Below are 13,461 nucleotides of genomic sequence, written 5' to 3'. Positions count from 1 at the left end.
GCTGAGTGCCCTAAAACCTGCCACTCCTGTGCACATCTTTTCTTTCAATGGACAAAGTCTTCCCCTGCTCTTATGTGCCTGGGCTGGAAGGGCCTTTGACTTATAACATGAAGCAGCCTCCAGAGCCTCTTGGGGCAAGTGATGGTCAAGGAGGCTCTGCCTAACCCCACCCTGCCCTTCCCACTTGTCAGAGGACCAGGAATTTCAGTCTTCCAGCTCCTGGGCTGATCTAGTGACTTGTAACAGGATTTCGCTGGAACTGGAAGGTGTTGAAGACAGGAAGTACTCCTGGGTTTCTTCACCCAGCTGAATGCCTAGTTCCTGGTCTTATTACACGGCTTACATTCAGGATAAGAAGAGGCATTTGGAGCTTTACGCATGACCTCTTAGCAGAGGTTTCTGTTCAGGAGCGAAGAGGTAAAAAGAAAGCAGTGTCTACTAAGTCCTTTTCCAAGAGTCTCAGGAAATTCTCACGAAGACCTTCTCAGGTAAGGACTGACGGGAAATGCCTTGGTTTAATATTAAACTTTGCCCTTGACACATTTTGTTTATGGAGGGCATATACAATGTTGTCCGCTCAAGGAAGCACTGTAGTTCTTATCTAGACTTTATGTAGAATGAGTATATATAAAACCTAAACTTGGTCCTTAAGCAAGGGGTTACCTCTCAGAGAAGGCCTATGGGAAGGTTTCTACCAAATTCTGTGGTGCTGCCATTGCTCCAAGGAGCCCAGGTGGTGCCAAGTTTGAGCACTCGGCTGTTAACCGAAGGTTAGTTTTTTGAACCCACCAAAAGGCTCTAAGGAGTAAAGACCTGGCAAACTGCTTACGTTAAGATTACAAACCAGGAAACCCTATCGGGGAAGTTCTCCTTTTACACTGGGCCACAATGACTCAGAAACCCACTCGATGGCACCTAGCAATATCAACAGGAAGCTGTTGCCCCCCATGTGCTTGAAGTGCCTCTCTGGGGAAGGTTGGCCTTCAGAGCCAGCTCATGGCCACACGGGAACTGAGACTCATGTTTTGTTACCACACCTTAGTTTCAGTCAGTAAATTTATTTTCCAGTTTATTCACTAGACTTGACTACAGACATATCTCAGGTATTGTCAAAATTAATTCCATTCTCTAATAATGATTTGCCAGGATGTATTTCCAAGCGTTTCCAAGAGACTGGAAAAACTTTCCAAAGAGGCTTGTTCAGCGCCATGTTGTGCAGTAACTACAGTGTTGACATAGTATATTTATCCACATAGTTTCCACATTTTCTGCTTTCCATAAATACAACTGAAATTCCAAGTCTACCTCCTGAAGTACTTCCTTTAGTGTTTCACTTAGAAGTCTGGTGGTGATGAATTCTCTCAGTTTTCTTTCCCCTAAGAATGGCATTATTTGTGCTTTACTCCTGAAGGTAATGATTGGACATAGAATTCTGGGTTAATATTTCCATCTTTCAGGGTTGAAAAAATGATGTTTCACAATCTTTTTTTTTTGGCTTCCATGGCTTCTGATAGTGAATACAGAGTCATTCTAATTGTTTTTCTCAGGTGAAATGTGTTGTTTTCTCTCTACCTCCTTCCTGAGTATTTTCTTGACCTTTGTTATTCTGCAGTTGATTATGATGTATGGTATTTTTATGCAAGTAACCCATGTTCTATATATATATATGTGTGTCAACTGTTTTTCCCCTCCCGGGTATGTCTGTGAGTACAGTATACTGTTTTTTTCTTTTTACATGCTGCTGTTAAAAAAAAAAAAAATTAGAGTAATGTACTTACAAATATACTTGGGATGTGGGGTAAGGCCCACTGGGTTGGCAAAAAACCCATAACCCGCAGAATATTTTTGTGAAAATTCGGTATTGGGGCATGGAATTATTTAACTTGCTGTGGTTTGCTGAACTTCTTGAATCTGTAAGTTTATGTCTTTCACCACATTTGGAAAGTGTTCAGCCAGTATTTTTTCAAATACTATTTTCTTCACCACACGTTTTGTCCACTTCTTCTGGAGTTCCAATAAATAAGCTTTTTGTCTAGTTCTTGAGGCACTGTCCATTTTTTTCCATATTTTCCTCTCTGTTTGCAGAATGGATATTTTCTACTGATCTATTTCAAGTATTTAGTTTTTTTCTCTGTCATCACCATTCTGCTATTGTGAAAATATCAACTGAATTTTTGATTTCTACGATTGTACTTTTAACATGTAAAATTTTCATTTGCAAATAGCACCTATTATCTTTCCATTTATTTAAAAAGTGTCCCTGTTATTTCTTGGATTAGAATAGCATTTTAAAATCTGTTTTTTATGATTTTGAGAGTACAAGTCCTGCTTAAATTTTATGGAGAATTTTTTTTTTTTTAGCAGTCAATTGACCCAGTTATGTTCAGGCTCCAAGTTCTGTCCCATCTTCTGTATTCTATGGTTCAAATGTTAGTTCAATTTTTGAAGGCTTTGCAGGTGTATTTAGGTCTAACCTATGTGAGCACCGCTCAGTATGGAACCTTGATGGCATTCTAACCCATAGTGCGGGTCTTAAAGGATTTGATAATGCTTCTTAGGGTCAGGGCAATGGATACGCACCTGGGGGGTGAACCAGGAGTTCATAGCAAGTCTGCAGAATCTCTTTCTTGCACAGCCTCCTCTTTCTCTTTCTCTTCTGCTCTCTGAGTTCAGAAGGAGTGCTTTCCTGGCCCACTGGTGGGAATGCTGGGGCTTTAATCTCCTCATTCCGTTGTGCACATCAGTGACTGGTTCTGCCTATGGGGCCAAAGCACTGGACAACCAGCCAAAAGGCTGGCACTTTGAACGTGTCAAGAAGCGCCTCAGAAGACAAGCCTGGTGATCTGCTTTTGAAAAGTCTCACCCTTTGAGGCAGAATTGACTAGGTGCCAGTTAACAGCAGAGAGAGAGAAAATGTAATGGAGCTTTCTCTACAATATTTGGTTCTTCCATACTCTGGTCAGAGAGAAGGATTCTCCTCTGCCAGAGTTTCAGGTGTCTGCCCACCTGCCCAGCTGCCTGTCTCTCTCCTTTACAGACCTTCTATCCCATTTATATGAGAGAGGGCTTCTCTCGGGGCTGTTTCTGTCCACAACGGGCGTGCAGCTGTGAGATTTGGGCTCATTTAATTTCAGCCTCTAGAATGTTCATACTTTATGTTCTGGTCCCGCCCCGCCCCCATCCACCTTCAACACTTTCCTTTGCAGAGTCCTGAGATAGTGTCCCATGCATTTGTCCAGATACATAGTTGTCAGATACCAGCATAGCCACCGGGGGCAGTGCTGTTGTGGTTGAAGGGGGAGGGACTGTACACTGAAGGAGCTGCAAGACCTGGCTGCCTTGTGTGAGCAGGACGGGGGTGTGCTGAGGAGTGGGTGCTGAAGGTGCTGAGTCAAGGGGAGTTTAATATAAAGTTGGATCAAGGATAGTTTGTTGACAAGGATTTATTGCTGTAGCAAGGGTTCTGGAAATGGGTTTAATATGCTGTGGGATTGCTTTTGGAAGCTTAGAAAAGGCAATGGCCCACATTCTCTGAAATGGAAATGCCAGACCTGCTAGGTCAGATGTTGGAAGAGGGATTAAAAGCCTCCAATATGTGGGCATGTCTGAGTTAGTCTTCTGTAAGACCATTTCTTGGAGGTCCTGAAGGATACCCATTTCATCAAAAGAATAAGGAATGTGGAGATGAGGGGAGCACCAGCAACATAGAGCTTACCAATATGTATACTTTGTAGGGAGTCCCTGGACGCCACAAACAGTTAAGTGCTTGACTATTATCTGAAAGTCTGGCAGTTTGAACATACTCAGAGGGTCCTTGGAAGACAGTCCTGGCCATCAACTACTAAAGGATGAAAGCCTTAAAAACACTATTGAACAGTTAGTTCTACTATGCCCACATGGGGTGGTCATGAGTCAGAAATGACTTGATGACAACTAACAGCAACAATCGTCTATAGGCTCAGGTTGTTAGTGGGAGCTGGGCTGCCTAGTAGCAATGCAAATCATGGGATCCCAGCTCCACAGAGGCCAGGTGGAAGTACTTAACTGTCAGAAACAAGTTGTGTGTGATTCCAATAATGGTCAGCAGGTCAGAGTAGTAGTTATCTATTGGGGCATAATAGATTCTCCCCAAACTTAGCAGGTGTGAGATAAATGGAAAATTCATATTCAACTCATTCTGATAAATTTGGAACTAGACAAAAATTTTGGCATCACTCAACATAGTTTTCAGGTGAAGGAATAAACTAGAAAATTTAAATAACTAGTATAATAAGAGATTTTTCAAATAATGATGATATAATTGCATACCTGAATAAAAGACGAATACATCAAAATCAATGGTTTGTCTCCAGTATAGACATGAGGGTCTCAAATTGGCAAGGGTGAGAAGGGCAGACCGTTCTCTTTCCCCTACTACTTGACTGGATCAAACTGTGTTCAAAACTGTAAAATATTTAGGAAAACATTGTTTTGACCAGAGCATCAAAGGACCTCTATGATGAAAACTAATGTACTAAAATACATAAAATGAAACCTGAATGTATGCAAAAAATATGCCATATTTTCAAATGAGAAGTCTTGTCAATCAAATGGAGATCCCTAAAACTAATATATAAGTGGAATGTATTTCCAGTCGGAATATTAAGATAGTTGTTTTTGAATTGTATACAGTGATCATATGCTACAAATAGTACAGTAGATAGCAGAGGATGTTGCTGGTGTTAGGAGACTTGGAGTCCATTTCTGACTCATAGTGATCCCATTTCACTGCCCCAGAGGGTTTTCTAGGCTGTGATCATTATGGGAGCAGAACAACAGGTCTTTCCCCTCAGTGCCCCCTGGTGGGTTCGACCTGCCAAACCTTCTTTGGATTAGCAGATGAGCACTTAATCACTGCAACACTACGGCTGCTTTAAAAGGTATAGAGAAGAAAAACATGAAAAAGCAGGATACTGACAGGTGTCTACCTCTTCAGGTAACAGAACAAATTGATATTACATAGCATAGAAACTGACAAGTCGACCAATGAAACAAAATCTGCTAAGAAGTCACAATAACCATTGATATAAAGGCGGTATTTTGAGAAAATTATATTTATTTAATAAACGGTGCTGACTCAAGTGACCGTTCTGGGGGACAAAGCTTGCAAAAATGTGATACACAAATGATAGATTTGGAAAATCATGTGAAATGGAGATGACAAGACTTAATAACAATTTCCATTTTACACAGAAGGATAAAAGTTAAGCACTTGAAAAATGAGCAGTGAATTCAAAAAGATCGTTCACAGGAAATCCACATGCCCAATAAACATAGTCCAAGTTGCTCAAAAACACTGGTAGTTAAGAAAATATCAAAGTCCCAGTGAAACTGGCACAATTTAAAAATCAACACCATCTATGGCTGGCTGGGCTGTGGGGAGAAGGATACCCTGAGACATGGCTGGAAGGGTGCTTTAGGACAGCCTCTAGGGGAAAGACATGGCCATGGCTCTGTACTTTTAAAACATACTTTGAGCTGGAAATCTCACTCTATGGAGTCTATTGCACAGAAACAGATCCTGTAGTACACAAAGGATAGTTATTATTAGTGTTGACCAAACGTTGACTGTACATTGATGGTTGAATGATAGATAACTTATGGTAAAGCTACATCATCAATAAATGAGTTGTAGTAGTTGAGTGGGAAAAATATCTGTGAGGTATTATTGAAGTATTACTGAAAAAATCTAGGTGCAGAGAAGTGTATATAAAATGAGCACATCTGGGTTAAACAATATCAATTGTTTGAATATGCTTGGATACCTGTTTATGTTTATGAGTGTGTATAAGTCTGTGTCCTTGTTTAAGCAAGGATAAGAGAGACTACTTACCACATTGTTAACCTGAATTATCTTGGATTCACTTGCAGGAAAGAACAGGGGGAGGAGAGCTAGAACACGCAGGAAGAGTGGACTTAAAAAGCATGGATGATAATGTTTCCATTTTAGTAGTGTTATGTATGGACGAACAAATCTGTCTTAAAGGGAGAAAGCCAGAATATTCCTTAGAAGCAAGGATGGCTTTGGCCATGTTATCAAGAGGGAGGGACCAGTCCCTGGAAAAGGACATCATGCTTGGTAAAGGAGAGGTCCAGTGAAAAAGAGGAAGACCCTCAATGAGATTGATACAGTGGCTGCAACAGTGTGCTCAAATATAGCAAAGATTATTAGGATTGCACATGACCGGGTGGTGTTTTGTTCTGTGGTGCAAAGGGCCACTGTGAGTCAGAACTGACTTGATAGCTTCTGACAAGAACATGTAGAAGTCCAGATAAAGTGTACTGAATTGATATCATCTATTTAAATTATTCATGTAAGTTAAAAGATCAAAAAATATAGTGTCAGTGCCATATCTAATGACTTACAGAGAATCAAGGTAGAATATCAAGTGAAATAAGGGGCAGGAGCAATGTGGGTGGAGTGTGACCAGGCTTTCATAAAAGTAAACACCCCAGCAGATATACCTGTGTACCTGTGACTGTGTATATGTGTCCCTGCAGAGAGGTGTAGGGAAGGTTACACATGTGTCTATTAACATTGGATACCCTGGGGGAGCAGGACCAAATTACATATGAGGGTGGGACCCTGACATTAATTTTTTTGTCATACAAATCTGTGATCTTGCAAATGTGATAAAAAACAATTTCAGAGCTTTGGAAATTCATAAACATCATAGATATATGTATATTTTAACGTGTTTTGTTAGATATTTAAAATAGGTGAAAATTCTCCAGAATGACAGACAAAAGATTTGAATCACTGGCAGGAGAGCACACCGCAGAAAGTAATAATCAGATCCAGTGGATTTCTTGTTGTTCTTGGAGCCAGTGAGTTCCTCTGGTCTCTATAACTGGAAATGACCAAAAATAATTTTGGGAAGTCAGTAGAGTTACCCCTCAAACACGTCTTGCAAGCACACGTCTACAGCTAAATGTAGAAGGCTGGACGCCATGTGCAATTCACTAGGTAACTCATGCACCTCTAGAAGATTCTCTTTCCTGGATATGCTGCTTCCACCTCCTCCCTGCCTAGCCCCACTGGATAACCCACCTTTGTGCATTTTAGGCCCCATTCAGGTCTGAGCATAGATCATAGAGGACATAAACTGGGAAGGTAGCTTTTAAGAAGAAAGATGTTGATGAAAAGATTTCAGAAACCAGCACCTCCCCAGCCAGCCTCTCCCCAGCCTGGGAATACCAATCCCTCCCACTCTGATACCTCTGAGAATCTCTGAGTTTTCGTTTTGGATTCTTAGGAGACTGCAGAATTTACCTGGTCTGAACACCTTGGTTCTTTTCTGCCTGTGACCCTCTGCCTCGCAGGAGCCGTCTCTGTCACTCTGAGGAATACACACAGGACAGACTGTGGACGGAGATGCCCATCCTAGAGGCCCTGCCCTCCATTCCTCTGCCCCTGGGGGGTTCCCTGTGATACTTGTGGTCTCATTTCCCAGAGAGATGGATACACCCCTGTCATGTCCAGGGCTTCCCCAGACTTGGGATTTGATGTTGTGACTGAGACTGGGGCTTTGTTGTCCACTGTTGAGTCTGGGCCTGAATCTGCCCCTTCCCACCATTACCTCTGATCACCTGTGTTCTCGCTCTTCTCCCTGGGTTTGAAGCCTGTCCTCTCTTTTGGTTCTTTCACCTCAGAGGGCCTTTTTCTTCCAGTTCTTTGACCTCGGGACAGGTCAGATTTGACCACAGGAAAACAAAAAGAAAATTAGCATGTTTGTTTGACATGTCAAGAACCGGAATGTACAGCTTGATTTAGGCGAAGAAAAAGTTCCAAAGCTCTACCCCTTACCCTAGGACATGCTCTACAGGAAATATCCTGCAAGCCCTGGATCAACTCTTATCCAGAAATGGTTAACACCCAGGGGGATTTTTCTACACCACCTCCCACTTACATTCCCCTAATGTGGCAAAAAGGATGCATCCCAATCAGAAACCCAAATTCACCCTAGGAGACCAGAAGACATGGCTGGGGTGAGTTCATTTTCCTTCAACCTGCCCTCCTCTCCTCCTACCAAGCCCTGTCTCTTTCTCTGCCTCTATACTGCTGGGAAGGGACCCAGAGTTGTTTGTTTAGGGCTTTATGTCCACTGCTCACCTGCAGACATGTTTCCCAACAGCCTGCCATCTCTCTGATTCCTTCTCCTCCAAAGAACTCAGTGACACCCCCTTCACCATCACACCTCAGCAGGGCCCCCCCCCAATCCTCCCAAGTCCCACTGAAATCCCATTTCCCTTTCCCTATTTATGCTGCGCTCATCCTTAGGGTCCCAAGATCTCACCACCCAGATGAGGCCTGTCCTGTCCTCTCCTGGGCCAGGGGAGCCTCTGAGGGGACCTGGTGTCTGCGGTCAGCTATCTGGGACTTCTTCCATCCAGATCCCCCTTAGGGCTGGAGTTCTCTGTGCACTTGGGTTGGGAGGGTTGGGGTCACAGGGGGAAGGACGGTATGATCTTCCAGGGGAGCTGGGTTAAACGAACCTGAATGGAGGTCTCTCCCGAAGGGCCCACGTTTCCAGCCCAAAGGCCCTGCTCCTCCTAGTCCCGGGGTTCTAGCTCGTCTTCAGGCGCTTCCCCCTCTGGCCTCGGTGGTGCGCCTGCTCCTTCTGCAGCCTGGTCTCCTGCCTCTTCAGCCTGTCCAGCTGGTGCCTCAGCCTCTTCAGTTCTTCTCTCTGCTTCTCCAGCTGCTCCTCCAGGAGTCTGCAGACCGCTCTCTTCTCCCTCACCTCCCTCTTCTTGGCGGCCATCAGGCAACGCCTGGCCAGCTGGTGGCAGCGTCTGGGCCTGCGCTGCACTGAGCCTGGCAGCCGCCTCTCCAGCAGCTCTTCAAAGAAGACCCGGCAGCTGAAGCCCTGAGTCACACCATGCTCCGCGTGCGCAACCAGGGCCTCCCGGGACTCGAACACGCGGCAGCAGGCCACGCAGCGGAAGCCGTGCTTACGGGTCACCAGCCACTCCGGGGTGGTTGCGCGGGGTCTCTCCCCATGCTTCTCCCCTTGGTCGGTGGGCTCCTGGGTACAGGTCTGGGGCCCCTCCTGCCAGGGCTCCAGGTTGCTGACCAGGGACTCAGTGTTGGCCAGACTGGGGGCAGAGCCGATGGTGCTCTCCTCAGAGAGCTCGGCCTCAAAGACCTGGGGCATCTTGCCCACGGGGTCAAAGGAGGTTTTGGTCTGCCAGGAGACCGCCACCCCCTTGACCGTGCGCACCTTGGTGAAATATGCACACCTGACCCATGGCTTTCCTGGGGCAGCCCCGTAGCTGGAGGAGTGAGAGGTCTGCTCCGTGAAAGAGGACAGAAAAGAGTTCTCAGATTGTTTTGGAATCTTCCTGGGCCTGGAGCTTCGACTTTTTGTTTGGGATGTTGTTGACTGTTGTGCATTTTCCTCTTGGATAGAGACCTCTGAGAATAGAGAGTTAATTTCCTTGAGCTTTCAGGGTCCTTATTCTCACCTGTGACCCCAAAGCTTTGGTCATAGGGACCCCTGGAGGCCTCTCCATCACCACATCCTCCACCTCTGCAGACCCCATGCTTTCTTTCTTCTTCTCCAGAGACCCACCAGCCTTTGGGGGCACTGCTGTGGAAGACAAAGTCTCCATTGTAAAGTGGCACTGTTTATGGTAGTTCATTTTTTAAGAAGTTATTTTTCTTTAATTCCACATTTATTGAATTCCAATGAATTTGTTCCTTTGGAACTTAGAAATGACCTCATTCCCATGAAGCTTCATAATAAATGTGTGACTTGATGTTTTGTATGTGAGTGATATCCTTAGTAAATTTGGAGGGTAAACACTCCAGAGCAATGGTCACCTCTTTTCATCCTCTTTTTACTGAAAGGCTTTTTATAGAGGAGTTATACGTAAAGAGAAGAATGTGTATATTTAGTTATGATTCTTACATGTCTACCTCTTCCTTGCACCCTTCTTAACCTAGCCACAGTAGAAGATGAAAATTGTTTTTCTCGGAATAGAAGCCCAGTCCTTAGTAGATGAAGTGAGGCAGAAAGAGATGGCCGTATCTGAGAACCTTGATGCAAGAACTTCAGATGGAGAACACACAGCCTCCTCCGCTGTGTATGTCTCAGTGGGTTGTCTGTGTCAACCTAAAGGTCTGTGTATGTTTCTGAATCTGTGGGAATGACTGCAGAGTTCACGATGCAGAAAGAGATGGAGCTAGGTCGGGTGTGTTAGATGGAGGGAAAGCTTGAGAGAGAGACAAGATTCAGAGATGGAACATGCCAGCAGTTGGTTAGAAGGATACAGAGATCAAGGAGGGAGCAGAAAGCAGGGCTCAGCCACTGAAGGGCAGAATGGGGCAGCAACAAAGAAGACAAGGCGGGGGCACACTAGTCAGTGAAAGAATGGATAACTAAGAATGATAGCAGAAACTGAGGTTAGCTATAGTTGGAATTTTAAAATTCTTTCCTGCTAGACTTTGAAAACATCATGCTAAATGGAATAAGTTAGTATTTGCCCTAAGTATAGGGCAAATACTGTACGATCTGACTTATATGAAATAAGCAAATATATAGAAAGCAAGGATTATTGGTCGTTGCCAGTTGTGGGCAGGGGGAAGGGGAAGTTTTTCCGTTGGGGCATTGAGGTTATGTTAATGGTTGTAGAAAAGTTTGGAGAAAGGTATTGAGAATGGTTATATGACTTGAAGAATGTAATAAGTATCACTGACTCATACATTAGAAATTATTCAGTTATGTTTTATGTATATTTTCAACACAATTTAAAAAAATAAAACTTTGCAATTACAAGAGAAAAAAAAACGATCTATACTATAGCTGTCTTTACCTAGAAGAAATGTTAAACCCTTCGGTAAAGATGGTCAGGAGACCTTGGAGGAGAAGGGAAATCCCTAGAGCTAGAGGGGCAGGGCCTTCCTGGACCTTCTTCTGCCTGAGTCCAGGCTGAGGACTGTGGCAGCTTACATTGACTGGGAACTCTGAATGAACGTGTCGTACTGTGCTCCATCACACCACCCACTCCCAAAACCTCCTGATAAATTTGATATATTTTTTTAATTCGCATGATATATTAATTCATTCTCATGAAAAAATGAAGTACAAGTCTCTGGAACCACACTTCTCCCTGGTTCTATACCCACTGCCCCAGTTGCCCACCTGCGTTCTTTCCGCTAACAAAGCAGGAGAGTTCACAAATCTGACTTGTCTGCTACTGTTATGGAAAGCCCCTCAGATGAGAGTAGAATTCTATACTTCACTCACATATTTATTCCTTCATTTATTTATTCACACTATAATTTCTTACTGTTTACTAATTGACAGGAAGTTTTTTCAGGGGAAAGCCTCGATGATCCCTTGTGGTCCTTGTTTCCAGGGTGAATCAAACCCCTTGCTGCCCAGCACCCATCGCACAGACTGAATTTTCCTCCCACCCTTACTTCGGGCCTTAGAGAAAGGCCTCTTCCTCATGTATTGCCGCTCCATTCTGGCTGGGTGAAGATAAACCACGAAGGATGGTCACTGGCAAGATGTTTCTCCTCCTCCCACGTAGAGATGATGTCCCAAACTCTCACAAGTTGGGGACCTTGATTTAGGCAGAACCGTTTGTAATTTGGTATCCAAAGTCGCTCTCCCACAGGAGACCTCAGACCGACAACCTCTCCAAAGAGCAGTTGGGATCTGAGTGAGCACCAGGGTTTCCAGTAACTCTTGTGTGACATCATCGCTGACATCGCTCAGTTCCAAGGGCCCAGTTTGAATCTAAACACCGCACTAGGAAAAAATATGGCAACTGTTGTGGGAGAGGCTAGGAGGCTGGGAGGAGGGAAATTATATCTTAAAAATGAATTGAAATGTTCACTTAAAGAAGTCAACATCTAAGAGGAAGGAAACTGTGAGTTGAGGAAATAGAAGAGTATAATGAGTCGCTATTTCTCCCAAACCTCTTCTCTGGCCCTGAATCAAATCTCTCCAGCCCTAGAAACACAATGTCCACTCTGAACACCTCTCAGGCCTCCTTTGCCACTTAGGCTTCACACAGGCTGTTCCCTCTGACTAGTAGACATTCTCTCCCTTCCTGTTGACTGGTTCCTCCTCCAAGGTACCCAGTCTGTGCTTCTGGTTTATGTATTCAGAGGACCTAGTAATCTTTTAGTAATCCTCCATCATAGCACTGAGTCATAGGAGATGCTCAATTTCCAATTTGTGTCTTCCAAATGTGTTGTAAATAACTTGGGGACAAAGACGAGGTCTGCCTCATATTTGGCAGTCCCAGAAAGTGAGACAGAACCCCACCCATAGGAGATACCCAATATATATCTATTCATTAAATAAAAGAAAACTCTTCCAAAAGACTCACCCTTCATAGCCATCTGTGCAGAATGGAGTTTTTGGTCTGTTGCCTGGAGGTACCATCACTCAGTGGTGGTGTCTAGGCCACTCTCTCTTGACCTCCTGACTCTCAACCCTGTGAAGCCTCTTGGCCTGTCCACATGCTTCTCCCTTGGAGCCACTAAAAAGGGTAGGATTACATCATCACAGAAAAGCACTGAGACTCCGGACGACGTCTATGGTCAACCTGCCTGGGAGGCTTAGGAGAGCCCTCGGGGAAAGGTCCACTGTCCTCTGCTTGATCTCCTTTTTTGTCCAGGGGGCAATTAGAAAAGGAAGAAGCAAATTGTTGAAACATTTTAAGGCAGGGTTTGGGAAGTTGTGCTTGGTAGGTAGAGGAGAGCCTGAGGATTTGAAGGAAAATGAAAGATGTCAACATGGGAGCAGAGGGCTCGCTTTGTGTGACGACAGATGGTAGAATGTGGGCAAGTGGTTGGAAATATAAAAAAAAAGAAAATCTCCTAACCATCCACTCGTATTTCACAATTTAGGTCAAGCATCACTTCCTGGTGGAAGCCTTTCCAACCCTACACCTGGTAGAATTTCCCACCCTGCTCCACACTCTATTGTATTTAAGAAACGCTTCTGCCACAACTAGGGACAAACTTGGTTGCATTTACATGTTGTGATGGATAGCAAAAATGGCCACATGTTCTAATATGTATGTATCCATACATATTATATGACCTACAGCTCCCTTTCTCAAGAGCAAGATTCTTCCTCCAGTCCTTGAATTTGGACTGATCTATGATTGCTTTGGCCTTTGGGACAGTACAAAGACCAATAGAAGCAGAGACCGAATATAATTAGACACATCGTGACTTGCTCTCTTACCAAAAACGAAACCCATCACTCTCAAGTATATTCTAACTCATAGTGACCCTGAAGGACAGAGTAGAACTGCCCCATAGGGTTTCCAAGGCTGTAATCTTTACAGAAGGAGAGTGCCATGTCTTTCTTCTGCAGAGCAGCTGGTGGGTACAAACTGATTACCTTTCCTTTAGCAACTGAGCCCTTAATCACTGCACCACCAGGGCTCCTCCTT

Source organism: Loxodonta africana, unplaced genomic scaffold (assembly GCF_030014295.1).
Source record: "Loxodonta africana isolate mLoxAfr1 unplaced genomic scaffold, mLoxAfr1.hap2 scaffold_31, whole genome shotgun sequence".
NCBI classification, from domain to species: domain Eukaryota; kingdom Metazoa; phylum Chordata; class Mammalia; order Proboscidea; family Elephantidae; genus Loxodonta; species Loxodonta africana.
The sequence above is the reverse complement of the archived record's forward strand: the minus strand, read 5'-3'. Positions refer to the sequence as shown.